The sequence below is a fragment of the Chlorocebus sabaeus genome, chromosome 17, assembly GCF_047675955.1.
Source record: "Chlorocebus sabaeus isolate Y175 chromosome 17, mChlSab1.0.hap1, whole genome shotgun sequence".
NCBI classification, from domain to species: Eukaryota; Metazoa; Chordata; class Mammalia; order Primates; family Cercopithecidae; genus Chlorocebus; species Chlorocebus sabaeus.
In genome coordinates, this window is record NC_132920.1 from 42130743 (window position 1) to 42158355 (window position 27613).

Below are 27613 nucleotides of genomic sequence, written 5' to 3' on the forward strand. Positions count from 1 at the left end.
TTGAACCCCGGAGGCAGAGGTTCCAGTGAACCAAGATTGTGCCACTGCACTCCAGCCTTGGGGACAGAGTGAGACTGCGTCTCAAAAGAGAAGAAATTTCCGCCGGGCGCAGTGGCTCATGCCTGTAATTCCAACACTTTGGGAGGTGGGGACAGAGCAAGACTCTGTCTCAAAACAAAAAAAAAAATGAAATTTCTTAAAATATCTATATTACAGCCGGGCGTGGTGGCTCACGCCTGTAATCCCAGCACTTTGGGAGGCCGAGGCGGGTGGATCACGAGATCAGGAGATTGAGACCATCCTGGCTAACACAGCGAAACCCCGTCTCTACTAAAAATCAAAAAATTAGCCGGGCGTGGTGGCGGGCACCTGTAGTCCCAGCTACTCAGGAGGCTGAGGCAGGAGAATGGCGTGAACCCGGGAGGCGGAGCTTGCAGTGAGCCGAGATCGCGACACTGCACTCCAGCCTGGGCAACAGAGCGAGACTCCGTCTCAAAAAAAAAAATCTATATTACTTCAGTTGAAAAACAGTAACAAAACCATACAAGCCATACATGATGAGCCCATATACTGGGTTTGAGGGACAAAAAGCAGTTTGCAATTTCTAGCTTGTAAGTTGCTTGGGAAAAGAAACCTCAGGTACTAGACTGAAATTGTCAAGTCTCTCCTCATAAAATAAGAATACAACCTATATATTTAAGCAGTTGCTTTTTCTTCCTGTTTCTGGCTGTCTGGGTTCTGAATAAATGAGGCTTTCCTGTTCTGTCATTCTGCTTGAGATTCCTGTTCCACAGGTAAGACTGAGGTGCACACAGGGCCTCAGGTGTAGAAGGGTAATCTGCTACAGCAATATACCTGCAAAGAGAGAGCTGTCTTTGGTTCTCAGCTGGCAAGTATTCCTCATTCTAGGCAGGAGATAGCACTGGCATTGGTTTGGCACAGTCATTAAGTAAGTGAGCTCTGGATTTAGGTTGATGCCCAGCTCTGCTATTTGCCAGCTGTGTGATTGTGTGATCCTGGGCAGGTTACTTAACTTTTCTGTCCCAGGCTTCTCACTTGCAAATGGGGGATGGTAACAACTCCTATTTCATATGGTGAATGAAGGGATTAATGTGGGAAAAGTACCCTCAGCCGTCCCAGGCTCATAGTAGGTGGTCAATAAAGATAGCTGTGATCATTAACAATCAGGTGCCTTATCATGTGCCTTCCACACATCCGGCAGCCCTGGGACATGCTGGACATGGGTCGGAGATGAGAAGCTTCCCTTTTTTTCTTTTCTTTTTTTTTTTTTTGAGACGGAGTCTCACTATGTCGTCCAGGCTGGAGTGCAGTGGTGCGATCTCAGCTCACTGCAAGCTCTGCTTCCCGGGTTCACGCCATTCTCCTGCCTCAGCCTCCCGAGTAGCTGGGACTACAGGCGCCCGCCAACACGCCCGGCTGATTTTTTGTATTTTTAGTAGAGACGGGGATTCACCGTGTTAGCCAGGATGGTCTTGATCTCCTGACCTCATGATCCGCCTGCCTCGGCCTCCCAAAGATCTGGGATTATAGGCGTGAGCCACCGTGCCGGGCCAAGAAGCTTCCCTTTTAAGCTTCCAGTCTAAAGCGCCTGATATGATGATCCTCCACAACGCAGGAATCCTAAGATGTCATGAAGACAGAAGACTTTTACATGGGCATTTGCAACACTCATCAGAAGTAGGCAGGGTGGTTTGTGTGATAGGAAGGGTGGGCTGTCCTGGGACTGGTGGGGATTGGTGGTTCTGATCACCTGAATTCCATGAAACAGTCATGGTGGAAGAAATGGGATTGCAGGAGCTTAGAGAGTAAGTGGGAGTAAGAAGAGAGAAGCAGGAAGCATCCAGAGAAAGTTCAGGTGGGGGGTCAGGAGTAGTATGTCCCCAGTGTGGCACAACACTCCTGGTAGCACTCTGGAGCAATAATAGTAATAATACTATTAGGTAGTAATAATATTAGATCCCACTTATTATTTTTTTAATTTTCTGAGACAGAGTCTTGCTCTGCAATTCTCCTGCCTCAGCCTCCCAAGTAGCTGGGATTACAGGCGCTCGCCACCACGCCCAGCTAATTTTTTTTTTTTTTTTTTTTTTTTTAGTAGAGATGGGGTTTCACCATGTTGGTCAGGCTGATCTTAAACTTCTGACCTCAGGTGATCTGCCAGCCTTGGCCTCCCAAAGTGCTGGGATTACAGGCGTGAGCCACCAGGCCTGGCCTAGATCCCTCTTGTTAAGTGCTTTCTCCTAGCCAGTCACTGAGAGCTGTACCACACCTGTTCTGTGGGGTTGAGGTGGTATTATTCTCCTTCCATTACCGATAGAAAAAAGAGAGATACAAAGGGGTTAGGCGATACCCAGTGCCAGCCATACACTAGCAAGTGTCTGTCTCAATTTGGGCTTCCCAGAAGCAGACCTTGAGACAAGGATTCAAGTGAAATAATTTACCTGAGAGGCGATTCCATGAAGCAGCTAAAGCGGGTGGAGAAATGAGCGGGGAAGGGACAGAGGCCAGTGAAGACTGCGTTGTTAACCATGGTGGATAAATGGAGCTCAATCCTGCCTTGGAACTAGGAGACAATCAAAAGTGCATGCTTGACAGCTGCTGTACCTGAGGGGTGGGGGAGCAGGGAGATTTGTCTACCAATTCCCAACAGCCATTGTATGAGGGTTGCTTGGGGATGGAGGAGGAGTGGAATTAATTCCCCAGTACTTCCAGCCTTTTTGTGGGAGGGCATGATGGACTCTGATAGAACAAGCCCTCAAGCAAAGTGACAGTGCCAGCAACTTGGAAGTGAGGCTGGTGCACTCTCAAACGGTAAGTGCCATGGACACCTGGGTGGAGACCAACTGCATGTGCTACAGTGGCAGATCTGGGACTCCAACCAAGGCAATCAAATGCCAGAGCCCACATTCTAAGCCCAAATAAATACCTTATGCTCATTTTAAAGTGTGAGAGTGTGAGTGTGTGTGTGTGTGTGAGAGAGAGACAGAGACATGAAACCTGGGATTTCATCAAGTTTCTTCTTAATGAATAATTGTTATTTTTAAAATATTACATAGACAATAGCAGAGGGGGCACAAGGATGTGGCAGTTGTGAGGGTGGCCAATGACAGGCATTGGGAATTGATGGAAGACAAATGAAAGTGCAAAATAGGCCGGGTGTGGTGGCTCACGCCTGTAATCCCAGCACTTTGAGAGGCCGAGCCAGGCGAATCACCTGAGGTCAGGAGTTCAAGACCAGGCTGGCTGACATGGTGAAACCCCGTTTCTACTAAAAATACAAAAATTCGCCAGGTGTGATGGTGTGTGCCTGTAATCCCAGCTACTTGGGAGGCTGAGGCAGGAAAATTGCTTGAACCTAGGAGGCAGAGGTTGCAATGAGCCGAGATGGCACCTCTACACTCCAGCCTGGGTGACAGAGTGAGACTCCACCTCAAAAAAAAAAAAAAAAAAAAATGCAAAACATTGAGTCTGAAGACTTCGACTTGAGTCCCAGGACCTGGCTCTGTCCCAACTATATATACACAACTGGGCAAGTGTGTCAAAGCCTGTCAAAGGGGGATAACAAGACTGCTTAGAGGGTGGCTCTAGGACTGGATGAGATAATGCATGAGTTAAAAAGCACTAAGTAAACTGTGCAGTGGTAGGTAAATCCAAGGGTTTTGAGTGCCCAAGGAATCTCATGGAGAACCAGTAAGAATGGGGACTCCCATTTTGCCCTTCCTTGTGTGACCCAACAGACCCCTCCCACCTTCACCACTCCAGCCTCTCTGTTGTGAACAGAACCCAGGTTTTGTTGAGCTATCAGGTGGTGTGTTTCAGGGGAGGTCAGGGACTCCCTGGTCTTGGAGGTTGAATCCAAGTTACTCCAAACCAAATCACAGTAATTCCACAAGTGGTTTAGGAATGGGCACTTGCTGTAAATCTGACCAATTAAGTGTGGAGGTGAGTCTGCTAAAGGACTTCCATCAGTGGGGCACCGGAGGAACACAGCTTCTTTCCTGCTCTGTGTGAGAATGGAGGAAGACATGCTCATATTTTTGAATACTTACTATGTGCCAGGCACTATTTTAAGAGTTTGAAAAAAAAAAAAAAACAAACCTCATTTAAAAAAAATGTTTGTTGGCTGGGAGCAGTGGCTCACGCCTTTAATCCCAGCACTTTGGGAGGCCGAGGCTGGTGGATCACTTGAGGCCAGGAGTTCGAGACCAGCCTGACCAACATGGCAAAACCCCATCTCTACTAAAAATACAAAAATTAGACCGGTGTGGTGGTGTGCACCTATAATCCCAGCTACTCCAGAGGCTGAGGCAGGAGAATCACTTGAACCTGGAAAGTGGAGGTAAGCTGAGATTGCGCCACTGCACTCCAGCCTGGGGTACAGAGCAAGATTCTGCCTTAAAAGAAAAAAAAAAAGCCAGGTGCAGTGGCTCATGCCTGTAATCCCAGCACTTTGAGAGGCTGAGGCAGGCGAATCACGAGGTCAGGAGTTCAAACCAGCCTGGCCAACATGGTGAAACCCCATCTCTACTAAAAATACAAAAAATTAGCCAGGTATTGTGGCATGCGCCTGTAATCGCAGCTACTCAGAAGGCTGAAGCAGGAGAATTACTTGAACCCTGGAGGCGGAGGTTGCGGTGAGCGGAGAATAGCACCATTGCACTTCAGCCTGGGTGACAGAGCAAGACTCCGTCTCAAAAAAATAAATAAATAAAATAAAAATTTTTTGTTGTTATTGTTTAGAGATGGAGGGGGCTTCACCCTGTTGCCTAGGCTGGTCTTGAAGTCCTGGCCTCCAGTGATCCTTCTGCTTCCACCTGCCAAAGTGCTAGGATTACAGACGTGAGCCATTGTGCCTAGCCTCATTAATTTAATCCATATAATAGTAAACTTCTGAATTAAAGTATTTTACATTTTACAGAGAGATTAAGCAATTTACTCAATTGTCCTACAGTGATGGGCTTTGGAACCAAGTTTGGCATGTAAAATCAACACGCTTAACCACTGTGCTGCGATGCCTGGAGCAGCTGCAGCTATCTTGCAATAATGAAAGAAGGAGCTGCCACCTGAGAATGACTGGAATGAATTTCCCTCCCTGATGATGTTGAGCTGCTGAATTAACCAATCCTGAACCACCTACCTCTGGACTTTTTGTGATGTATGAAATATATAAAATTTTCCTTATTGTTTAAGCTATGTTTACCCCTCAAGTTAAATATCTTTACTGTCTCTACTTTCTCTACTAACACCCACCTGATGGGGCAACCTTCAATAGCAAACAGGCAGAGTTCTCTCAAACATTCAAGAAAGAAGTAATTTCAATCTTACACAAACGCTTTCAGAGAATATAAAGAGAAGTTCACTTCAAATCATTTTTAATGTAATGATTCCAAAACCCAACAAGAACAATATGTGAAAAAAATTACACTTATGAACATGGATGCAAAATCCTAAGCAAAATATTAGCAAACTGATTCCAGCCAATAAGTAAAAAGGGTAATATGTTGTGATTAAGTTGACTGTATACCAAACTGCATGGTTATATTTATTATTTTGAAAAAAATCAATATAATTGATCACACTAACAGATTAAAGAGGGAAAATCACATGACTACATCAACAGATACCTAAAAAGTGTTTGATGAAAGTCAACATCCATTCATAAGAAAAAACTCTTGACAAAGCAGGGATAAATGGGAACTTACCTAGTCTTACATAGGGTGCTACTGAAACCCCACAGCAAACATCTTAGTGGTGACACATTAAAAGTAAACCAGGCAAGCCAGAATGGTGACCCTATCTCTACAAAAAAAAAAAAAAAATAGCCAAACTGTAATCCCAGCACTTTGGGAGGCTAAGGAGGCAGGAGGATTGCTTGAGGCCAAGAGTTTAAAACTAGCCTGGGCAACAAAGTGAGATGCTGTCTCTATAAAAAAATTAAAATTAAAATTAAAAATTAGCCAAGTGTGGTGGCACATGCCTATAGTCCCAGCTACATGGGAGGCTGGGGCAGGAAGATTGCTTATGCCTAGGAGGTCAAGGCTGCAGTGAGCTGTGATTGCACTTGGGCAACAGAGCGAGGCCCTATCTCAAAAGAAAATAAAAAATTCAACTTGAGAAAGGTGATCGAATAAAAATTTTTTATATATATATATATATATATATATATATATATATTTTTTTTTTTTTTAAATGTAGGGCTGGGCACAGTGGCCTGTAATCCCAGCACTTTGGGAGGCCAAGGCAGGTGGATCACCCGAGGTCAGGAGTTATAGACCAGCCTGGCCAACATGATGAAACCCCATCTCTACTAAAAATACAAAAAGTAGCTGGGCGTGGTGGCGGGCACCTGTAATCCTAGCTACTTGGGAAGCTGAGGCAAGAGAATCACTTGAACCCAGGAGGCAGAGGCTGCAGTGAGCTGAGATTGTGCCACTGCACTCCAGCCTGGGCAACAGAGCAAAACTGCATCTCAAAAAAAAAAAAAAATTAAAATAAATAAATGTAAACCAGGCAAGTGCCAAACATGCCAGTTCATTGGGCAGAACTAGGGCCTTTAGAAAGGTCTGGGAAAGACCATGAGGTGCTGGCTCCTCCTCTATTACCAACGTGGCCAGAATTTTCCTGGTACTAAGCAAGGCCGATCCTCAACGTTCTAAAGGTACCATCATATTCCCACCCAGTTCGCAACTGACACATGTTTATGTATGGCACCATCTTTCTTTTTTTTTTTTTTTTTTTGAGATGGAGTCTCGCTCTGTCGCCCAGGCTGGAGCGCAGTGGCGTCATCTTGGCTCACTGCAAGTTCCGCCTCCTGGGTTCAAGCGATTCTCCTGCCTCAGCCTCCTGAGTAGCTGGGACCACAGGTGCCCACCACCACGCCCAGCTAATTTTTTGTATTTTTAGTAGAGATGGGGTTTCACCGTGTTAGCCAGGATGGTCTCAATCTCCTGACCTCGTGATCCGCCCGCCTTGGTCTCCCAAAGTGCTGGGATTACAGGCGTGAGCCACCGCGCCTGGCCCGGCACCATCTTTCTTTAGTCCTCAGATTTTAAACCCTTTACAGCAAAGAAGAATGGATTTCTCTGAGGAATCTGATAGCATGACCTAAATCTGATTGCCCTCTGCAAAACTGAAATTTATTTGAAGTCTAAATATTCTGCCTTAGAAACCTATATACATCTTGGATTCTGGCCCATAATATAGCCCTAATAGTTGTAATATAAAAACAATGGTTTAAGTCACTATGGTTAAGGAAAAGTTAACTCCACACAAACAACTGGCAGAAGGAGTTTTCCTAGGGGTTTTCAAACCCTCCTTTGAAAGGCTGGGCCTATATTACTGTTGCAAAAGCCTCCCAGAGAGCCTCATCTTCACACTGCTTCCAGATAGATCCAGATCAATGGCCCAAGGCCATCAGATTAATCTCTCACAGACACTCCTTTCATCTTAAGTCCAAGGACCTGCTTATCGGTTAAATTTAAAAGACAACCAGCCTGGCTTTCAAATTTCGCCTTCAAGAAGAGGCCCCAGCTGCCCTATCCAATTTTATCTCAGCCCTAGCACTCCAGCCCACCTCTGGGCCTTATCACCCACCACTGGCATCCTGCTCCTTTCTCCAAATCCAGCCTCTTCCCTTAAGGCCTAGCTCCTGGCCCATCTCTTCCATGAAGCTACAAGGGTATGGAATTGAGAGATCACAGAAATTTAGGGCCAGAAGGATCAATGACGCTTAAGGGCATACTCCACTTAATGGTTGTTCTAAACTATTCTCCTTGTTTCCTGTGAATAAATCCTGTTTTCTCCCAAAAGGATGGAGGTTCCTGGGGGAAGACACCACATCCTTGTAGTTCCAAAGGTTAACCTGCTGGAAGAGGTACCCTGCATGAAGATGTGTGCTTTGATTCCTGCCCCCCTGCTCAGGCAATTCCCCTCTTTGGATAGTCTTTCCCCAGCCTATTGTCAGCCATTCACAGTTCCAGATTCCTCTCACTGTAGGTTATTTGCTTCCATTTTATTTATTTTTGTTTTTAAAAATTTTTTTTTGCAGAGATGGGGTCTATATTGTCCAAACTGGTCTCGAACTCCTGGCCTCAAGCAATCCTCCTGCCTCGACTTTCCAAAGTGCTGGGATTACAGGTATGAGCCACCAATCTTTACCTTACTTTATCTTTATTTATTATTATTATTATTATTATTATTATTATTATTAAGAGAGAATCTTTTCTCTGTTGCCCAGGCAGACAGACCAGTGGTGCAATCTCAGCTCACTGCAACCTCCACCTCCCGGTTCAAGTGATTCCCTGCCTCAGTCTCCTCAGTAGCTGGGACTATAGTTGCACGCCACCATGCCCAGCTAATTTAAGTATTTTTAGTAGAGACGAGTTTTCACCATGTTGGCCAGGCTGGTCTCGAACTCCTGACTCCAAGTGATCCGCCCGCCTTGGCCTCCCAAAGGGCTGGGATTACAGGCGTGGTCCACCGGGCCCAGCCTACTTTTTCATTTTTAAATTGTCATTGGTGTTGTTACAGCATGGAGCAAAAAATATATATTTACATTTTTAGCAAAGAGCCATACTTCCCCCAAACTCAAAAACCCCTGCTAGGTGAGTCATTCTATTCTGTACAGTAGAATTTGTATCATCTATTCACTTAGTCCACAGACCTTTATTGAGACCCTGTCAAACACAAGATATACCCGGGGCCACAAACAATACAAAGACAAATAAAACAGTTCTTTTCTCTTAAAGAGAATACAATCTCCTGGGGGAATTTAGATGTACTTTGCTTTCCTTCTTAATAATTTACCTTTACTTGATTCTTTAATTGACTCAAGTATGTGGGTTTGGGGCTTTGACTCATCATGTGGCCAGAAAGTTCCCTGAAATCAGGAATTGAATCTTCTAATTGTTTGGTATCTAGGTAGGGTAAGAATATGTTCCAGTTAATGTCAGTCGTGTTGGCATATTTATTAATGGGGCACCCTTTCACTCTCAGAAGCGTCTCAGTCCAGAAACAAGTGTTGGTCATGATGTAGAGAAACTAGAACATTCACACACTGCTGGTAAAAATATAAAATGGTATTGCTACTTCAGAAAACAGTTCTGCAGTTCCTCAAAATGTTCAACAGAGTTACCACCTAACCTAGCAATTCCACTTCTAGGTATACACCATGAAAAATAAAAACATACATCCACACAAAAACTTTTTTTTTTTTTTTTTTGAGGCGGAATCTTGCTCTGTCGCCCAGGCTGGAGTGCAGTGGCGTGATCTCAGCTCACTGCAAGCTCCGCCTCGTGGGTTCATGCCATTCTCCTGCCTCAGCCTCCCGAGTAGCTGGGACTACAGGCACCCACCACCACGCCAAGCAACAGAACGAGACTCCATCTCAAAAAAAAAAAAAAAAATGGAAACAACCCAACATTTGTGTACATATGAATAAATGAACATAATATGGCATATGCATACAGTGGAATATCATTTAGCCATAAACAGGAGTGCAGTACTGATGCATGCATGCTTAACTTTTCTAATTTTTTTGTATTTTTTTTTAGTAAAGACTGGGTTTCACCGTGTTAGCCAGGATGGTCTCAATCTCCTGACCTCATGATCCACCCACCTCGGCCTCCCAAAGTGCTAGGATTACAGGCGTGAGCCACCGTGCCCAACCCGCACAAAAACTTTTATACAAATGTCAGAGGATTGGCCAGGCGTGGTGGCTCACGCCTGTAATCCCAGCATTTTGGGAGGCATGGCCGGTGAATCACCTGAGGTCAGGAGTTCAAGACCAGCTTGACCAACATGGAAAAACCCCATCTCTACTAAAAACACAAAATTAGCCAGGCGTGGTGATGCATACCTGTAATCAATTCCAGCTATTCAGGAGGCTGAGGCAAGAGAATGGACTGAACCCGGGAGGTGGAGGTTGCAGTGAGCTTGAGATCGCTCATTGCACTCCAGCCTGGGCAACAAGAGCAAAACTCCATCTCAAGAAAAAACAAAAAGCAAAACAAAACCAAACAAACAAATGTCAGAAGATCATTATTCATAATGGCCAAAAATGGAAACAACCCAGGTCAGGCGCGGTGGTTCATGCCTGTAATCCCAGCACTTTAGGAGGCTGAGGTGGGCAGATCACAAGGTCAGGAGATCGAGACCATCCTGGCCAACATGGTGAAACCCTGTCTCTATTAAAAATACAAAAAATTAGCTGGGCATGGTGGCGTGTGCCTGTAATCCCAGCTACTCGGGAGGGAGGCTGAGGCAGGAGAATCGCTTGAACCAGGGAGTCGGAGGTTGCAGTGAGCCGAGATTGTGCCACTGCACTCCAGCCTAGGTGACAGAGCGAGACTCCGTCTCGAAAAAAAAAAAAAAAATCAGGCCAGGTGCGGTGGCTCACGCCTGTAGTCCCAGCACTTTGGGAGGCTGAGGCGGGTGGATCACGAGGTCAGGAGTTCGAGACCAGCCTGGCCAACACGGTGAAACCCGATTTCTACTCAAAATACAAAAATTAGCTGATCGTGGTGGCATGCACCTGTAGTCCCAGCTGCTTGGGAGGCTGAGGCAGGAGAATAGCTTGAACTCGAGAGGCAGAGGTTGCAGTGAGTTGAGATCGCGCCACTGCACTCCAACCTGGGCAACAGAGCGAGACTCCGTCTCAAAAAAAAAACCAAAACCAACATTTGTGGACATATGAATAAATGAATATAATATGGCATATGCATACAGTGGAATATCATTTAGTCATAAAAAGGAGTGCAGTACTGATGCATGCATGCTTAACTTTTAGTAGATATTTACATTGGCAAAAATCTGATACATGGTGGATGGATGGACAGAGTCTTGCTCTGTCGCCCAGGCAGATGGTGTAAGCTTGAAGCAACTCAAGATTCAGAGAGCAAATTATGCCCATTCCTTCAAACAAGACATTCTCCATAAAAGGGTGGCCTCAAAGTCCAAGCAAAGCAGGGGACAACGATCACCACTGCCACCATTCTGTTCAGTCATTCAATCCCCTTGCTAGTGTTCTGTGCCTCACAGTGCACAGCCCTGGGCTGAGCTTCCTGGAGAATAATGAGGGAGAAGTCAGGATCTCCACTTTCAGGAGTTTCCCCTCAGCAGAGGGAAGCTGGTCATGTGCAGAGGAAGAAGACAGCACACACAAAGGCCACGGAAAGAAGCGCAGGCTGAGCAGAAGCGCCCCTAGTTTCTGAGCAGATAATCCAGGGGAGGTCAACTCTGCTGTCCCCATGAGATGTGGGGACATCAGATGCTGAGCCCTGTCAAACAATCCCAGCAATGCCTTCATCAAAACAGTCTTTGTGGCCGGGCGTGGTGGCTCACGCCTATAATCCCAGCACTTTGGGAGGCTGAGGTGGGCAGATCATCTGAGGTCAGGAGTTCCAGACCAGCATGGCCAGTCAAGTGTGGTGGCTCACACCTGTAATTCCAGCACTTTGGGAGGCTGAGGCAGGCGGATCACAAGGTCAGGAGTTCGACACCAGCCTGGCCATCATGGCGAAACCTTGTCTCTACTAAAAATACAAAAATTAGCTGGGCCTGGTGGCAGGTGCCTGTAATTCCAGCTACTCACGAGGCTGAGATGGGAGAATTGCTTGAACCCGGGAGGCAGAGGTTGCAGTGAGCCGAGATTGTGCCACTGCACTCCAGCCTGGGTGACAGAGCAAGACTCTGTCTCAAAAAACAACAATAAAAACAACAACAACAACAACAGTCCTCACTTACTTTAGCCTTCCCAACTGCTCCTCCACAGCTCCTTCATTGCCTCCCTCTAGATAAGCCAAGTCCCTGTCTGCTCATACACCTCCTCTATTCCTTCAGCCTCAGCTTTGACATTTCTCCAGCTCTACCCTCCACCCCAAACTCCCAGCCCACATCCCCACCTGGATGTCACACCCGTTACCTCGAACTCAAGATGCTCAAATCCTGTCCCTGTCCCTTCTCTTGTGTATTGTTTGTCAGTTAACAATGATCTGCTGAGTCACCCAAGCTGAAAATGCTGACATCATTCTTTCTCAACTCCTCCTGCTCCTACAGTTTCCACATCAACCTGTAAGCAGGACCTGTCATCAATACTTCCAAAATGTCTCTGGAATCTGGTCCTTCCACTCAGTGCTCAGGTGCTCCCATCTAATACTTGGACTCCTGCAATAGCCTCTCTTCCACCAGTTACCCTCTCTAACCTGTGCTCCCCACAACTGCCCAAGCAGTCTTTCTTTTCTTTTTTTTTTTTTTTTTGAGACTCGCTCTTTTTCCCAGGCTGGAGCACAGTGACGAAATCTTGGCTCACCACAACCTCCACCTCCTGGGTTCAAGCGATTCTCCTGTCTCAGCCTCCCAAGTAGCTGGGGCTACAGGCGCATGCCACCATATGCCCAGCTAATTTTTGTATTTTTAGTAGAAACAGGGTTTCACCATGCTGGCCAGGATGGTCTCGATCTCTTGACCTCGTGATCTGCTCGCCTCGGCCTCCCAAAGTGCTGGCATTACAGGTGCGAGCCACCGCGCCTGGCCAAAAACCATTTTTTTTAAAGGCTGCCATGACATGACCTAAATTCTCCGTCCAGCCTTATCTTTGCTTCCCCAACACACAGGCATCTACTCTCCAGGTCCCTGAGTGGCCCAGCATTGATGCCTTTGCTCAACTCACACACTTCTTTCTGCCTAGAAATCCCTCCCCAATCTCCACCTCTTGAAATGCTCCATGTCCTTCAAGGCCAACTCAAATATCACCTTTGCAAAAAGCCCCAGAGGTGGCTTGAAGGAAGCTCTTGAAGGTGTTTCCTTCAAGGAAGCTTGAAGGAAGGTGTGATGTGAGAACCACAGGTTGCCCAACAGAGGCTACCCTAGTTGCTGACTAGTAAAAGGGAATTTGCCTTGGCCAAGTCACATTATTTCAGGGTCTGGGTCTCAGCTTAACAGAAGGAAAAGCGTGCTTTATTCAGGCTGCCTGAAGAGTACACACAATCTCACTGTCTCTAATACAGACCACAGAAATGAGTACACAAAGTAGAAAAGCAGAGCCAACAAGTGAAGCTGGATACCAAAGCAGGCAATCAGCCATGCTGTCCTTGACACAGGAGACCAAACTCCAATCAGAGAGGGAGGTGGTGAACATGAAACCAGCCTTTCTCTCAGCTAAGGCAGTTACTGTGTCCCATAAAACATGGTAAAGAGGCATGGTTAACAGTATGAGTCAAGAGTTACAGAACCTGGGTTTGAAACCTAGCTCTGCCACTTAGTCTATAATGCTGGATGACTTACCTGGACTCCATCAAATGGAGGAAGAAACCATCAAATAGTCCCCTTTGAGCTGGCTGTTCCCTCTGCCTGGACCACTCTTCCCCTAAATCTCCACATAGCTCCTTTCCTCACTTCCCTCAAGTCTCTACTCCATTTTCACTTTTCCTGATCTTCTGAGATAAAACAGGAACTCTTTCCCCCACCTCTAGCACTGCCCATCGTCTTTACCCTGCCATATCCCCAGTGCCTGGACCAGGGCCTGGCCGGGGGGAAGTAATCAATAAATATTAGTAGAATAGATGAATAAAGAATACCCACCCCACAGAGTTGTGAAGATGTTTTGAACTGAGCTTGGCCCAAAGTAAAGCTCTGTAAATGTTAAACCTTATTAGAAGAGCCTCCTACTGACAGCGTGCCACATACCAGGCACCCAGGGATGCCCAATAGGAATTAGGGGATTAAGGGCCTCCCAGTCTTGTTGGAAAGACAGACAGAAGCTTCAGGAGAGGAGCACTTGCTCCAGTGTGTGTGTGTGTGAGAGTGTGCATGTGTGTGTATGAGTGTGCGTGTGTGTGTGTGAGAGTAAGGGAGACCACCCCTCATATCATCTTATGCCCAATTTCTGCCTCCAAAGAAAGAAGAAGTAAAAACTAAAAGGCAGAAATGAAATCCACAGGCAGACAGCCTGGCGTCGCACCCTGGACCTGGTAGTTAAAGATCGACCCCTGACCTATTGGTTCTGTTATCTATAGATTACAGACATTGTGTAGAAATGCACTGTGAAAATCCCTATCTTGTTTTGTTCTGATCTAATTACCGGTGCACACAGCCCCCAGTCACGTACCCCCTGCTTGCTCAATCAATCACGACCCTCTCACATGCACCCCATTAGAGTTGTGAGCCCTTAAAAGGGACAGGAATTGCTCACTTGAGGAGCTGGGCTCTTGAGACAGAAGTCTTGCCAATGCCCCCAGTCAAATAAACCCCTTCCTTCTTTAATTCCAATTAACCCCTTCCTTCTTTAACTCGGTGTCTGAGGAGTTTTTTCTGTAGCTCATTCTGCTACATTTCTTGGTTCCCTGACCGGGAAGCGAGGTGATTGGCGGATGGTCGAGGCAGCTCCTTAGGTGGCTTGAGCCTGCCCTGTGGAACATCCCTGCAGGGGACTCCGACCAGCCCGAGCGAGCGATGTGGATCCTGAGAGCACTCCCGGGTGGGCATTTGCCCCGGTGGGATGCCTCGCCAGAGCAGTGTGTGGCAGGCCCCCATGGAGGATCAACGCAGTGACTGAACACCAGGAAGGAACGGGCACTTGGAATCTGGACATCTAAAACTTGGTAAGACTAGTCTTTGAAACTTGCCCACTCTGTTTGAGTGGAAGCGTGGCCTGATCACCCATGGTGTGCCTTTATCGGCACTTTGGTTTTGGTTTTGGTTTTGATTTGGTTTGATTTGCTTGATAGGACCGGTCTTGGGAACTTGCCTACTCCATTTGAGTGGAAGCGTGGCCTGATCGCCCACGGCGTGCCATTATCGGCACTTTGGTTTTGGTTTTGACTTGGTTTGAATTGCTTGACAGGATTGGTCTTGGGAACTTGCCTACTCCATTTGAGTGGAAGCGTGGCCTGATCGCCCACGGCGTGCCATTATCGGCACTTTGGTTTTGGTTTTGACTTGGTTTGAATTGCTTGACAGGATTGGTCTTGGGAACTTGCCTACTCCATTTGAGTGGAAGCGTGGCCTGATCGCCCACAGTGTGCCTGTACTGGCACTTTGGTTTTTGTTTTTGGTTTTTGACTTGGATTGCTTGATACTTTGGTTTTGGTTTTGACCTGGTTTGGATTTCTGGATACTCTGATTTTGGTTTTGATTTTGGTTTTGCGTAAACTACAAAAGTGTGTGTGTGCCCTTTTTATCCGTTCTTTGTTTTGTGGTGTGCATGTGGTGTGAGCATGGTGTTTTGTCTAGAGGAAACATAGGTGAGGCACAAAGTAAGCTCACTCCACTAGGAACTATGTTTTTGAACTTTTCAAAAAAAGTATTTAAGGGAGACTATGGAGTACTATGACACCAGGAAAACTTAAAACTTTGTGTAAGATAGACTGGCCAACATTAGACGTAGGTTGGCCATTAGAAGGAAGACTGGACAGGTCCCTTGTTTCAAAGGTATAGCACAAGGTGACATGTAAGCCAGGGAACCCAGACCAGTTCCTGTACATAGACACTTGGTTACAGCTGGTTTTAGACCCCCCGCCCCCAACACACAGTGGTTGACAGAACAGCAGCATAAGCGGCTGGCAGAGGCAAGGAAAGACCAGCAAAGAGAGAAAGGAAAGAGAGAGGAAAAGAAGCAAAGAGAGAGAGAGGAAGAGACAGACAAAGAGGGAGTCAAGGAGAGAGAGAGAGAGAAAGAGAGAGAGAGGCAGAGAAAGAGAAGAGACAGAGGCAGAAGGAAAATCAAAGAGAGAGAAAGTCAAAGAGAGAAAGAAAGAGATATACAAGTAGTTAAAAAAGATAAAAAAGTGTACACTATTCCTTTAAAAGCCATCATACCAATTCTGATTTGGACAAAATAAGGTCTTATTAATAGCAAAAGATAATTAAAATCCCAAACTTACAAGGTTTTCAACAAAAGTAAAGTTTGCTAAAAGTTAACAGTGTAACATGTATTATAGTAACTTCTATTCTTGTGGCCTTAGACAGTCTAGTCCACAGACATAAAAAAAGGTTCTCTTTGGAAAAGAATGGTTATCATCTTAGAAAAAAAAAGAGGGGAAAAAAGGGGGGGGCGGAATTTATATAAAAAGAGTGTTATATGGTAAATTCTTGTCCTGAAATAAATTAACTGGTTGTTTAAAAAAAGAAGTATTTGTAATAAATCAGAAAGTTAAGGCATGTCAAAAAATTGCCTGTAAAAGTCATAAAAGAAAAAAAAAGGTTATGAAAAAATGTGTGTTAATAAAAAGATTTATGCAAAAAATGTTGTATAATTTAAAAGTAACTAGGCCTCCTGAATGTAAAACTATTGGGAAAAAAAAAAAACAGTTTATGTGCAAGGTGTATAAGAAAAGCAAAATATACCTTTGGTAAAAGGATTTTAAGGAGGCATAAGAATGTACATTTTTACCTACATTAAAAAGTTTTAAAAAATTATTGTTTTGAAGGTTTAAGCAAGTTTTAAAATGTTAATTGCAAAGAACATTCTGTGTGTAAACATATTAGCTAAAGTTAAAGAAGTATCATCCAGTTTTTCTGTGAACTGGACATTAAAGTAAAAGCATAACAGGTTTTTCTTAAAGCACCAACTTGCTCTTTAGCAAAAATTATAAAAGGTTAAAAAGGGTCTATAAAATCTTACCTATGGTCAAACATTAAAAATTAAATAAATATGTCTACAAGGTTTTATTAAAATTAGGTTTCACATTAATAACACACTAATATAAAGATAACATTTAGCTTATCTGGTATAAAAATCATACAAGAAGCATTGTTAAATGTAAAATGGTATTTGCCTTTCTTTGGTTTAAAAACTAATAAAAATAGGTGCTAAAGGAAATTTCTCAGTAAAAAGGCACTAGGGACTATAAAGTTCACTGCCAAGGTCCCCACAGTTAAAACAAAAGGTCAATTTCTTAAAAATTAGATATTTGGCTTATCTTCCACTTTCTTTTCTCGAAAAACAAACAAACAAACAAACTAAAAGTCTTTTAGCACATGGACCACTCCTAGAATTTCCAGTAAACCAGCACCAGCCTGAAGATCACGTTCTCATCGAAAGATGGAAAGAAGAAAAACTCGAACCAGCCTGGGAAGGACCCTACCTTGTGCTGCTAACCACCAAGACTGCTGTTCGTACATCAAAAAAAGGATGGGCTCATCACACCCGAGTCAAGAAAGCACCACCCCCTCCAGAGTCATGGGCCATAGTCCCAGGGGAAAACCCTACCAAACTAAAGCTAAGAAAAATTTAACTCTTTTAATCTATTATATTACTCTTTCTTCTTTCCTCGTTCTATTGCTGGCCATCTAGTTATTAATATAACCAAGTCAATTTCGCCTCAAACTGTTGCATTTAATGCTTGCCTTGTTATACCCTGTGGGGACTTGCCAAGTCAAAGACAGCTTTCTACTTCAGAAAAGTTCTTCTGTCCCTCCTGAGTCTCCTTAGACTAGGCATTAGTAAACTAGGATCATTTAATCCAGGGAGATTTCGATAAAGACCCCAGTGCCAACCAAGGGTGTTGCCTCCCGATGTAGAGGTTTCATGCCATAGTTGGTCCAACATTCTGTGAACCACTAAAGAGCAAGGATGGACTGCCCCAACCGGTTTTTGTAATTTTCCTAAAACCGTACATTCATTTTACTAGAGGATCATAGAAGTGAAAGACTTAAAACAGGCCGGGCGCGGTGGCTCAAGCCTTAATCCCAGCACTTTGGGAGGCCGAGACAGGTGGATCACGAGGTCAGGAGATAGAGACCATCCTGGCTAACACGGTGAAACCCCGTCTCTACTAAAAAAAAATACAAAAAACTAGCCACGTGGCGGGCGCCTGTAGTCCCAGCTACTCAGGAGGCTGAGCCAGGAGAATGGCGTAAACCCAGGAGGCGGAGCTTGCAGTGAGCTGAGATCCAGCCACTGCACTCTAGCCTGGGCAATAGAGCAAGACTCCGTCTCAAAAAAAAAAAAAAAAAAAAAAAAACTTAAAACAAACTTTAGCAGTTAAGACAGGATACCAAGATGCAAATGCCTGGTTAAAATGGATCAAATATTCCATCTGCACGTTAAACAAAAGCAATTGTTATGTTTGTGCACATGGCAGGCCAGAGGCCCAGATTGTCCCCCTTCCACTAAGGTGGTCCTCCAGTCGACCAGGGATAGGCTGCATGGTAGCTCTTTTCCAGGATTCTACAGCCTGGAGTAGTAAGTCATGCCAAGTTCTCTCTGCTATATCCCAAAGTCCAGCACCCTGTGGTTCAGCCCCCGAGGGCCATCCAGCTTCCGTCTGCCAACACTAAGTTCACTTCATGTCTCTCACAGCAGGGAGGAAACTTAGCATTCCTTGGAGACCTGAAAGGATGCAGTGAGCTTAAGAATTTTCAAGAGCTTATCAACCAGTCAGCCCTTGTTCATCCCTGAGCAGATGTGTGGTGGTATTGTGGTGGACCTTTACTGGGCCCTCTGCCGAATAACTAGAGTGGCACTTGTGCTTTAGTCCAATTGGCTATCCCTTTCACCCTGGCATTTTATCAACCAGAAGGAAAAAAAATAAGACATCGTAAAGCGAGAGAAGCCCCTTATGGGTCTTTCGACTCTCATGTCTATTTAGATGCAGTTGGAGTCCCACGAGGAATACCAGATCAATTTAAAGCTTGAAATCAAATAGTTGAAGGATTTGAGTCAATATTTTTGTAGGTGACAGTTAATAAAAATGTAGATTAGATCAACTACATCTATTACAACCAACAGCAACAAGCTTTTCATGAGTTAAAAGAAAAACTCATGTTGGCCCCAGCCCTGAGGCTACCTGATCTGACAAAACTCTTTACGCTCTATGTGTCAGAAAGAGAAAAAATGGCAGTTGGAGTTTTAACCCAGACTGTGGGGCCCTGGTCAAAGCCAGTGGCCTATCTCTCAAAACAACTAGACAAGGTTTCCAAAGGCTGGCTCTCAGGTCTAAGGGCCCTAGCAGCAAAGGTCCTGTTAGTACAAGAAGCAGATAAACTAACCCTTGGGCAAAACCTGAATATAAAGGCCCCCCATGCTGTGGTAACTTTAATAAATACCAAAGGACATCATTGGTTAACAAATGCTAGATTAACCAAGTACCAAAGCTTGCTATGTGAAAATCCCCACATAACCACTGAAGTGTGCAACATCCTAAACCCCACCACCTTGCTTCCAGTATCAGAGAGCCCAGTTAAACATAACTGTGTAAAGGTGTTCGACTCAGTTTATTCTAGCAGGCCCAACCTCCGAGACTATCCTTGAACATGAGTAGACTGTAAGCGGTACATGGATGGGAACAGTTTCACCAACCCCTGCAAAGTGACTCTGAAGAAGACGACAAGCCCTGCTCCAGTCACACCCAGAAGCTGACTGGTCCATGCACGGCCGAAGCACAAGGAAACTCATCTCAGGACTCATCTTCCTTAAAATTTGAACTTGTACAGTAAGGACTTCAACTGACCTTCCTCAGACTAAGGGCTATTCCCAGTGTATACATCAAGTCACTGAGGTGGGACAAAAGGTTGCTACGGTCCTATTATTATTATTATTACTTTTTTTTTTTTGAGACGGAGTCTTGCTCTGTCGCCCAGGCTGGAGTGCAGTGGCATGATCTCAGCTCACTGCAAGCTCCGCCTTCAGGGTTCACACCATTCTCCTACCTCAGCCTCCCAAGTAGCTGGGACTACAGGCACCCGTGGCCACGCCCGGCTAATTTTTTGCATTTTTTTTTTTTTAGTAGAGATGGGGTTTCACCGTGTTAGCCAGGATGGTCTCAATCTTCTGACCTCGTGATCCACCTGCCTCAGCCTCCCAAAGTGCTGGGATTACAGGTGTGAGCCTCCGCACCCGGCCTACGGTCCAATTATTTTACAGTTATTATAAGTGTACTGGAACTCTAAAAAGAACTTGTTTGCATAATGTTATTCTACACAAGGTATGTAGCCCAGGAAATGACCAACCTGATGTGTATTATGACCCATCTGAGCCTCCCATGACCACAGGTTTTGAAATAAGATTAAGAACTGAAGACTGGTAGGGGTTCATAAATGATACGAGTGAAGTGTTAGCCAAAACAGAAGAAAAAGGGGTGCCCAAACAAGTCACCTTAAAATGTGATGCCTGTGCTGTCATTAATAGTAATAAGTTGGGAAGGGGTGGCTCTTTTAGTTGGGAAAAGGCTATGTGACCAAAAATAAGTACATTTGTCATGAGTTAGGACTATGTGGAAATGAATGTGGACACTGGTCTTGTGTCATTTGGGCCACTTGGATAAAAGATGAAAAGGATCCAGTCTACCTTCAGAAAGGAAAAAATGGCCCTTCCTGTACTAAGGGACAATGTAACCCCTTAGAGCTAGTAATAACCAATCCCCTTGATCCTTGCTGGAAAAAAAAGGGGAACGTGTAAACTTAAAAATTGATGGAGCTAGACTGGATCTTCAAGTAATATCCTGGTTTGAAAAGAAGTTTATAAATGCTGTCCTGGCCGGGCGCGGTGGCTCAAGCCTGTAATCCCAGCACTTTGGGAGGCCGAGATGGGCGGATCACGAGGTCAGGAGATCGAGACCATCCTGGCTAACACGGTGAAACCCCGTCTCTACTAAAAATACAAAAAACTAGCCGGGCACGGTGGCGGGCGCCTGTAGTCCCAGCTACTCGGGAGGCTGAGGCAGGAGAATGGCGTGAACCCGGGAGGCGGAGCTTGCAGTGAGCTGAGATCTGGCCACTGCACTCCAGCCTGGGCGACAGAGCGAGACTCTGTCTCAAAAAAATAAATAAATAAATAAATAAATAAATAAATGCTGTCCTGAGCCAGTATTTCAAACCTTCTATGATAAACTAAATGTGCCAGTACCAGAAATTCCAGGAAAAACAAGAAATTTGTTTTCGCAGTTAGCCTAGCATGTAGCACAGTCTCTCAATGTCACTTCATGTTATGTATGTGGAGGAACTGAAATAAGAGATCAATGGCCATCGGAAGCCCAAGAATTAGTACCTACAGACCCAGTTCCTGATGAATTCCCAGCTCAAAAGAATCACCCTGATAATTTCTGGGTCCTAAAAGCCTCAATTATTGGACAGTATTGCATAGCTAGAGAAGGAAAAGAATTCACTCACCCGTAGGACGACTTAGTTGTCTGAGACAGAAACTGTATAATGGTACCACAGAAACAGTCACTTGGTAGAGTTCAAATCACACAGAAAGAAATCCATTTAGCAAATTCCCTGTTTGGGTAAGGGAAAAGGGACAAGATGGAGGAAGGTGAACAAGATGGAGCAGTCCCTGTTGTTTCTGGGTTCTTCATCACAGATTTTCCTGCGCCCGGGAAAAGAAACAAATCAACTGAGCCTGCGCAGAATGACGTCAAGCCGGGGACACCGAAATTCAAGAAGGCACTCCTACACACACGCCCCAAACTCCTCCCCTTCCAGCTCCCAGGCATAAAAGTCCGCCGCTGGCAGGAGCCGGTGTGACTTCTTCGTCCCCCCACATTCGTGGACCGGAGAACATCACCGAGAGCGCTGGCGCGACTTCCCTGGCCCCCCACACCTGAGGACCAGAGAACCTCGTCCGAGAGTGTATGCATATTTGCAAATAAAAGGCTGCCACTTTCTTCGCTCGTTTTGGCCTTTATTGATATTTAGTCTTTGTGTCTATTAATAGTAGTAAAAGAGAAACAAAACAGCTGGTGCCGAAACCCGACCTGAGAGGAGACCCTTCCTCAACATCCCTTAGGGGTCTCAGGAACCTCCTCCCCAGCGAACCGGCTCCCAACCCAACCAGCCACCAACACCGAACAAGTGTTCCAGCTTTCCACTGGTGCCGCTCTGAAAATTTCTTCTTCGGTGAGTCTACTGACAACCAGGCTCACTCACAAACGCAAGGTACTGCCCAACATTTTACTCTCATAGAAGACCTAGCTTGGTAAGGTGCCCTTTATGATTTCAGCAATGTTGAACTTACCCTCTACACCTTTGTTACCACTGTTATGGTTCACTCTAATTATTCCTGCTAGCCTTACTAATCCTAAATTTGTATGGAGATTTTCTATAACTGAAACCTGGTCTACTGACAACCAGGCTCACTCACAAACACAAGGTACTGCAGATTGCTCCCCCCAGGGCTGTCAAGCTGCCCTCCTCCTTAACTTTCACCTGAGTTCTGTCGGCAACTACAACCACCCAGTCATATGTTTCTTGTACGACCAAACAGAATATAATTGTAAGAACTACTGGCAAGAAACCAACCTGGGGTGTCCATATAACTATTGCAACATGCATGAGATAGGTTTAATGTGTGCAAATGGCATTTGCACCCCCAATGATCGACCTTTTGTAAGAAATAGAACATCAGGAGGATATATTCTTACTATTAAGGATCCCTGGGACCCCCGGTGGGCTCAGGGAGTTAAAGGTGGACTATATGCAACATCTTGGTCCTCATATCCCACCGCAACCCTCCAAATAAAGAGAATATACGTGCAACAAGTACCCCTCCCTAAGAGTAAACAAGTATATCCTCCTAAGAGTGTACAGGCCCTACAAAATTTAACCTCAGTTGTAAAATCTCATGAACAGAAAATACAGAAGCTGTTAAGCCCCCCAAACCCCCTTAACAATGAGGACCCATTCTCATGGCTAACACTTATTCGCCAGGGACTTAACTTAACCCAGGCTGCTGGAGTAAGGAACCTCTCCCACTGCTTCCTTTGCGCTGCACTCAGAAAAGCTCCCTTAGTGGCAGTCCCACTACCAACCGCTTTCAATATCAGCACCGACTCTACCAGCTCCTCTCAAGCAACATCCTTGCCTCAAGTCCCATTATACCGTAATCCACAGAGTCAAACCCTTCCTTTTTGCTACTCTACTCCAAACTCTTCGTGGTGTGATCGCACACAAGCTCCCAGCAGGACCCAGAGGGCCCCCGTTGGAGGCTACTTTTGGTGTAACAAAACTCTATCTAAAACTCTTAACCATACCTCCATCACCCAGTCCCTTTGCGTTCCGGTATCTTTAGTGCCTAGCTTAACCCTATATAGCGAAGGAGAATTGTCTGAACTAGCTTCCCAGCTCAGCTCCAGCAATAACATCCAAAAGCGGGCTGTTTTTCTTCCCTTAATTATCGGGGTTTCCCTAGCATCGTCCCTAGTAGCCTCAGGACTTGGAACAGGGGCCCTCACCCACTCGATTCAATCCACACAGACCCTCTCCACTCAGGTTCAGGCAGCCATAGAGGCTTCAGCTGAAAGCTTAGCCTCTTTACAACGTCAAATCACCTCAGTGGCCCAGGTAGCAGCAGAAAATAGACAGGCATTAGATCTTCTTACTGCTGAAAGAGGAGGAACATGCCTCTTCCTAGGAGAGGAGTGTTGCTACTACATAAATGAATCAGGCCTGGTTGACACCAATGTCCAAACATTAAACAAAATCAAAAAGGAGCTTCAACAATTTAACGCCCCCTTAACCCCTGGACCACCGGTATGGCTGCTGCCTGTAGTACAGCAGATGCTTCCATTCCTAATTCCCATACTAATCCTCTGTCTTATGTTATGTCTTGCTCCCATTCTAATAAAATTTCTCCGAGCCAGGGTCCAAGAGATCACCCGAGTCACCTTCAACCAAATGCTCCTGCATCCCTACACCCAACTGCCAACCTCAGACCCTAACTACGCCCCTTAACAGCAGGAAGCAGCCAGACAGACCACGGCGCCCTAAATTCTTATAACCAATAAGAGGTTGGACTGTTTGGGTAAGGGAAAAGGGACAAGATGGAGGAAGGTGAACAAGATGGAGCAGTCCCTGTTGTTTCTGGGTTCTTCATCACAGATTTTCCTGCGCCCGGGAAAAATTCCCGCGCCGGGGAAAAGAACCAAATCAACTTAGCCTGCGCAGAATGACATCAAGCCGGGGACACCGAAATTCAAGAAGCCACTCCTACACACACGCCCCAGACTCCTCCCCTTCCAGCTCCCAGGCATAAAAGTCCGCCGCTGGCAGGAGCCGGCGTGACTTCTTCGGCCCCCCACATTGGTGGACCGGAGAACATCACCCGAGAGCGCCGGCGCGACTTCCCTGGCCCCCCACACCTGAGGACCAGAGAACCTCGTCCGAGAGTGTATGCATATTTGCAAATAAAAGGCTGCCACTTTCTTCGCTCGTTTTGGCCTTTATTGATATTTAGTCTTTGCGTCTATTAATAGTAGTAAAAGAGAAACAAAACATTCCCAAAGTTGCAGACTGTGTGAACCCACCCGGAGTCCCACTGGGACTGGACAGTCCCCACTGGATTATACTGGATATGTGGGCATAGAGCTTACGCCAAATTACCTGACCAGTGGGCAGGTAGTTGTGTTATTGGCACTATTAAACCATCTTTCTTCCTACTGCCCATAAAAACAGGCAAACTCCTGGGCTTCCCTGTCTATGCTTCCCGTGAAAAGAGAACATAGCTATAAGAAATTGAAAAAATGATAAATGGCCCCCTGAGACAATCATACAATATTATGGGCCTGCTACTTGGACACAAGACGGCTTGTGGGGATACCGGACCCCCATTTACATGATCAACCGAATCATAGGGTTACAAGCTGTCTTAGAAATAATCACTAATAAAACCGGCAGAGTCTTGACTATTCTGGCCCAGCAAGAAACTCAGATGAGAAATGCTATCAAAATAGATTAGCTCTCGACTGCTTGCTAGCAGCTGAAAGAGAGGTCTGTAGGAAATTTAACCTTACTAATTGCTGCCTACACATAGATAATCAAGGGCAAGTAGTTGAAAACATGGTTAGAGATATGACAGAACTGGCACATGTGCCTGTACAAGTGTGGCATAGATTTGATCCTAGGGCCATGTTTAGAAAATGGCTCCCAGAGCTAGGAGGATTTAAAACTCTTATAATAAGAGTTATAATAGTAAAAGGAACCTACTTACTGCTCCCTTGTTTGCTACCTGTACTTCTTCGAATGATAAAAAGCTTCATCGCTACCTTAGTTCACCATAATGCACAAGTGTGCTGTATGAATCACTATCGATCTGTCTTGCAAGAAGACATGGGTAGTGAAAATGAAAGTGAGAACTCCCAGTAATAAAATGAGTGAGAGTCTCAAAAGGGGGGAATAAGGGAGGAGACCACCCCTCATATCATCAATTTCTGCCTCCAAAGAAAGAAGAAGTAAAAACTAAAAGGCAGAAATGAAATCCACAGGCTGACAGCCCGGCGCCACACCCTGGGCCTGGTAGTTACAGATCGACCCCTGACCTATTGGTTCTGTTATCTATAGATTACAGACATTGTGCAGCAATGCACTGTGAAAATCCCTATCTTGTTTTGTTCTGATCCAATTACCGGTGCATGCAGCCCCCAGTCACGTACCCCCTGCTTGCTCAATCAATCACGACCCTCTCACATGCACCTCCTTAGAGTTGTGAGCCCTTAAAAGGGACAGGAATTGCTCACTTGAGGAGCTTGGCTCTTGAGACAGACGTCCTGCTGATGTCCCCGGCTGAATAAACCCCTTCCTTCTTTAACGCGGTGTCTGAGGGGTTTTGTCTGTGGCTCATCCTGCTACATGAGTGTGTGTGAATGTGTGTGAGAATGTGTGTGTGTGTGTGTGCGCGCGCGCATGCAACAGCAGGAGTCTGCAAGAGACTTGGACTTGTCCCCTAAAGGGAGCAGAGGGCTGTTACAGGGTTTCATCTGAACCATACCCTCAGTGCTAAGCAATTGAGGTTTGGGAACCAGTAAGTCGAGAGCAGTTAAGAGGTTGTTGCAAGAACCTAGTGAGAATCTAGTGAGAATCAAGAACCTAGTGAGAATCAAGAGCAGCTTGTGACAATAACAGAAATGCAGGAGGAGACAGAAATCACTGGAACTCAGTGCCCCCTTTGTTGGTAGTAGAGGGATGGTCCAGGATGACTCTAGGATTTCTGGTGCTGGCAATTTTCATGGAAGGTGTTTCTATTTCCTCTGATAGGAATCCAAGTGGAAGAACAGATTTGGGGAAAGTGTTCTCTGTTTCACATGTTGCTTTTTTAAATTTTTTGACAGAGTTTCGCTCTTTGTTGTCCAGGCTGGCATGTAGTGGCACGATCTCAGCTCACTGCAACCTCCACCTCCTAGGTTCAAGCAATTCTCCTGTCTCAGTCTCCCGAGTAGCTGGGATTACAGGCGCCTGCCATCACGCCCGGCTAATTTTTGTATTTTAGTAGAGACAAGGTTTCACCATGTTGCTCAGGCTGGTCTCAAACTCCTGACCTTGTGATCCGCCTGCTTTGGCCTCCCAAAGTGCTGGGATTACAAGCGTGAGCCACCGCGCCCAGCAATAATAGGTAACTTCTAAGACCCATAGCCAGTAAGGCACCCAGCTAGGATGTGAACTCCAGTCCTGTCTGAGAACACCTCTCCTACGTCCCCCGATTGCCTTGATGCCTTGAGTTAGGACTTCAGGAGTGCACGCCTCTGGAAGTCCTTAGCACAGGCAGCTGAGCCCTGACGTGGATGCAGTCATCCTGGGAATACAGGGATAGTGGAATGCAAGGAACATCCACATTTAAGGGGTAGGTGGAGAAACGGAAGGAAACAGAACAGCCAGGAAGGTCAGGAGAAACCAGAAGCCACGGAAAAGAGTTAATACCAGATCACAATGCTGCAGGGGCCAGGAACCCTCCCTCAGCTCACAAAGTATCAGACTAACTGGCCCAAGCGCCCTCCCACCCCAAAGGACACATTCTTCCTTTTGATATGTTAATTGAGGCCATAGGGTTAAGGTCAAACTTTCACTAGCTCAGAGCCTTTGTGTCTCTTTAAATCCGCTTGCATATCTTTGTCTGACCCATTATGTACAGATTTTAGAGTTTAACATCTGAGTTAATTATCTTAATTTCAATTTCTGGGAAGATTCTTCCAGGCTGACCTCCTGCTGCATGGGATATGGTAAAATAACTTAGGTCTTTAGACTGAGAGCTTAATTAAAATATGGGCTGTGCTGTGTGACCTTGGCCAAATTACTTAAACCTCAGTGTTGCTGCCTGTAAAATGAGGATAATATAAATTGCCTTTAGGGATGGTTATAAGACTAAGAGAAAATGCCTAAGATGTCTAGTTTATAGTATGTGCTGTTATTATTATTATGTTTAGTGCTTGGCTTTAGATCCCGATCACCTGGTAAGCTTGTTAATTCTGATGACCACCTTCTGGGCAACACAGTGAAATCTGAGCGCCACAAAAACTAAAAAATCAGCCAGATATGGTGGTGCATGCCTGCAGTCCCAGCTATAGGCTGAGGTGGGAGGATCCCTCAAGCCCAGGAGGTCGAGGCTGCAACGAGCCTTGATTGCCGACACTGCATTCTAGCCTGGGCGACAGTGAAACCCTGTCTCAAAAAAACATGAATTCTGATGGCCCTGTTATACTCCCGGAGCTGGAAATCAGAATCTTAGGCATGGCGCCCAGGTTCTATATGTTTATCTCCAGGTGATTCTGAGACACATCCAGGGCTGAGAACCACAAGCATACCCTCCCCTCCCCACCCAACCAGGAAATTACGTTCTTCTTCTGTTGTCTGTGTATCTTCATACAGAATTTACCACAGTCTATCAGTC

At 45.5% G+C, this 27613-nt stretch overlaps 1 protein-coding gene and 1 non-coding gene across 6 annotated transcripts in view; one reads left to right on the plus strand and one right to left on the minus strand.

Moving 5' to 3' along the window:
• CCND3 (cyclin D3) overlaps positions 1-27613 on the minus strand; it is a 126819-nt gene that overhangs the window by 14190 nt on the left and 85016 nt on the right. The window contains exon 1 of one of the 3 annotated variants that reach the window (XM_073005970.1): positions 11942-11961. The exons of the other annotated variants lie outside the window; for them this stretch is intronic. The gene's annotated coding sequence lies outside the window, so the exon portion shown is untranslated. Of the gene's footprint in view, positions 1-11941; positions 11962-27613 lie in introns of those variants that run through there. 3 annotated transcript variants of the gene reach the window in all.
• Positions 7592-27006, plus strand: LOC119626841 (uncharacterized). Of its 3 annotated transcripts, XR_012089159.1 has the most exons (5): positions 7594-7699; positions 7831-7894; positions 8069-8157; positions 14444-14618; positions 21320-27006. It is a non-coding gene; the product is annotated as an uncharacterized protein (transcript). The 3 variants fall into 3 exon arrangements; XR_012089157.1 differs by lacking the exon at positions 7831-7894 and having other exon boundaries at positions 7592-7699; XR_012089158.1 differs by having other exon boundaries at positions 7643-7894.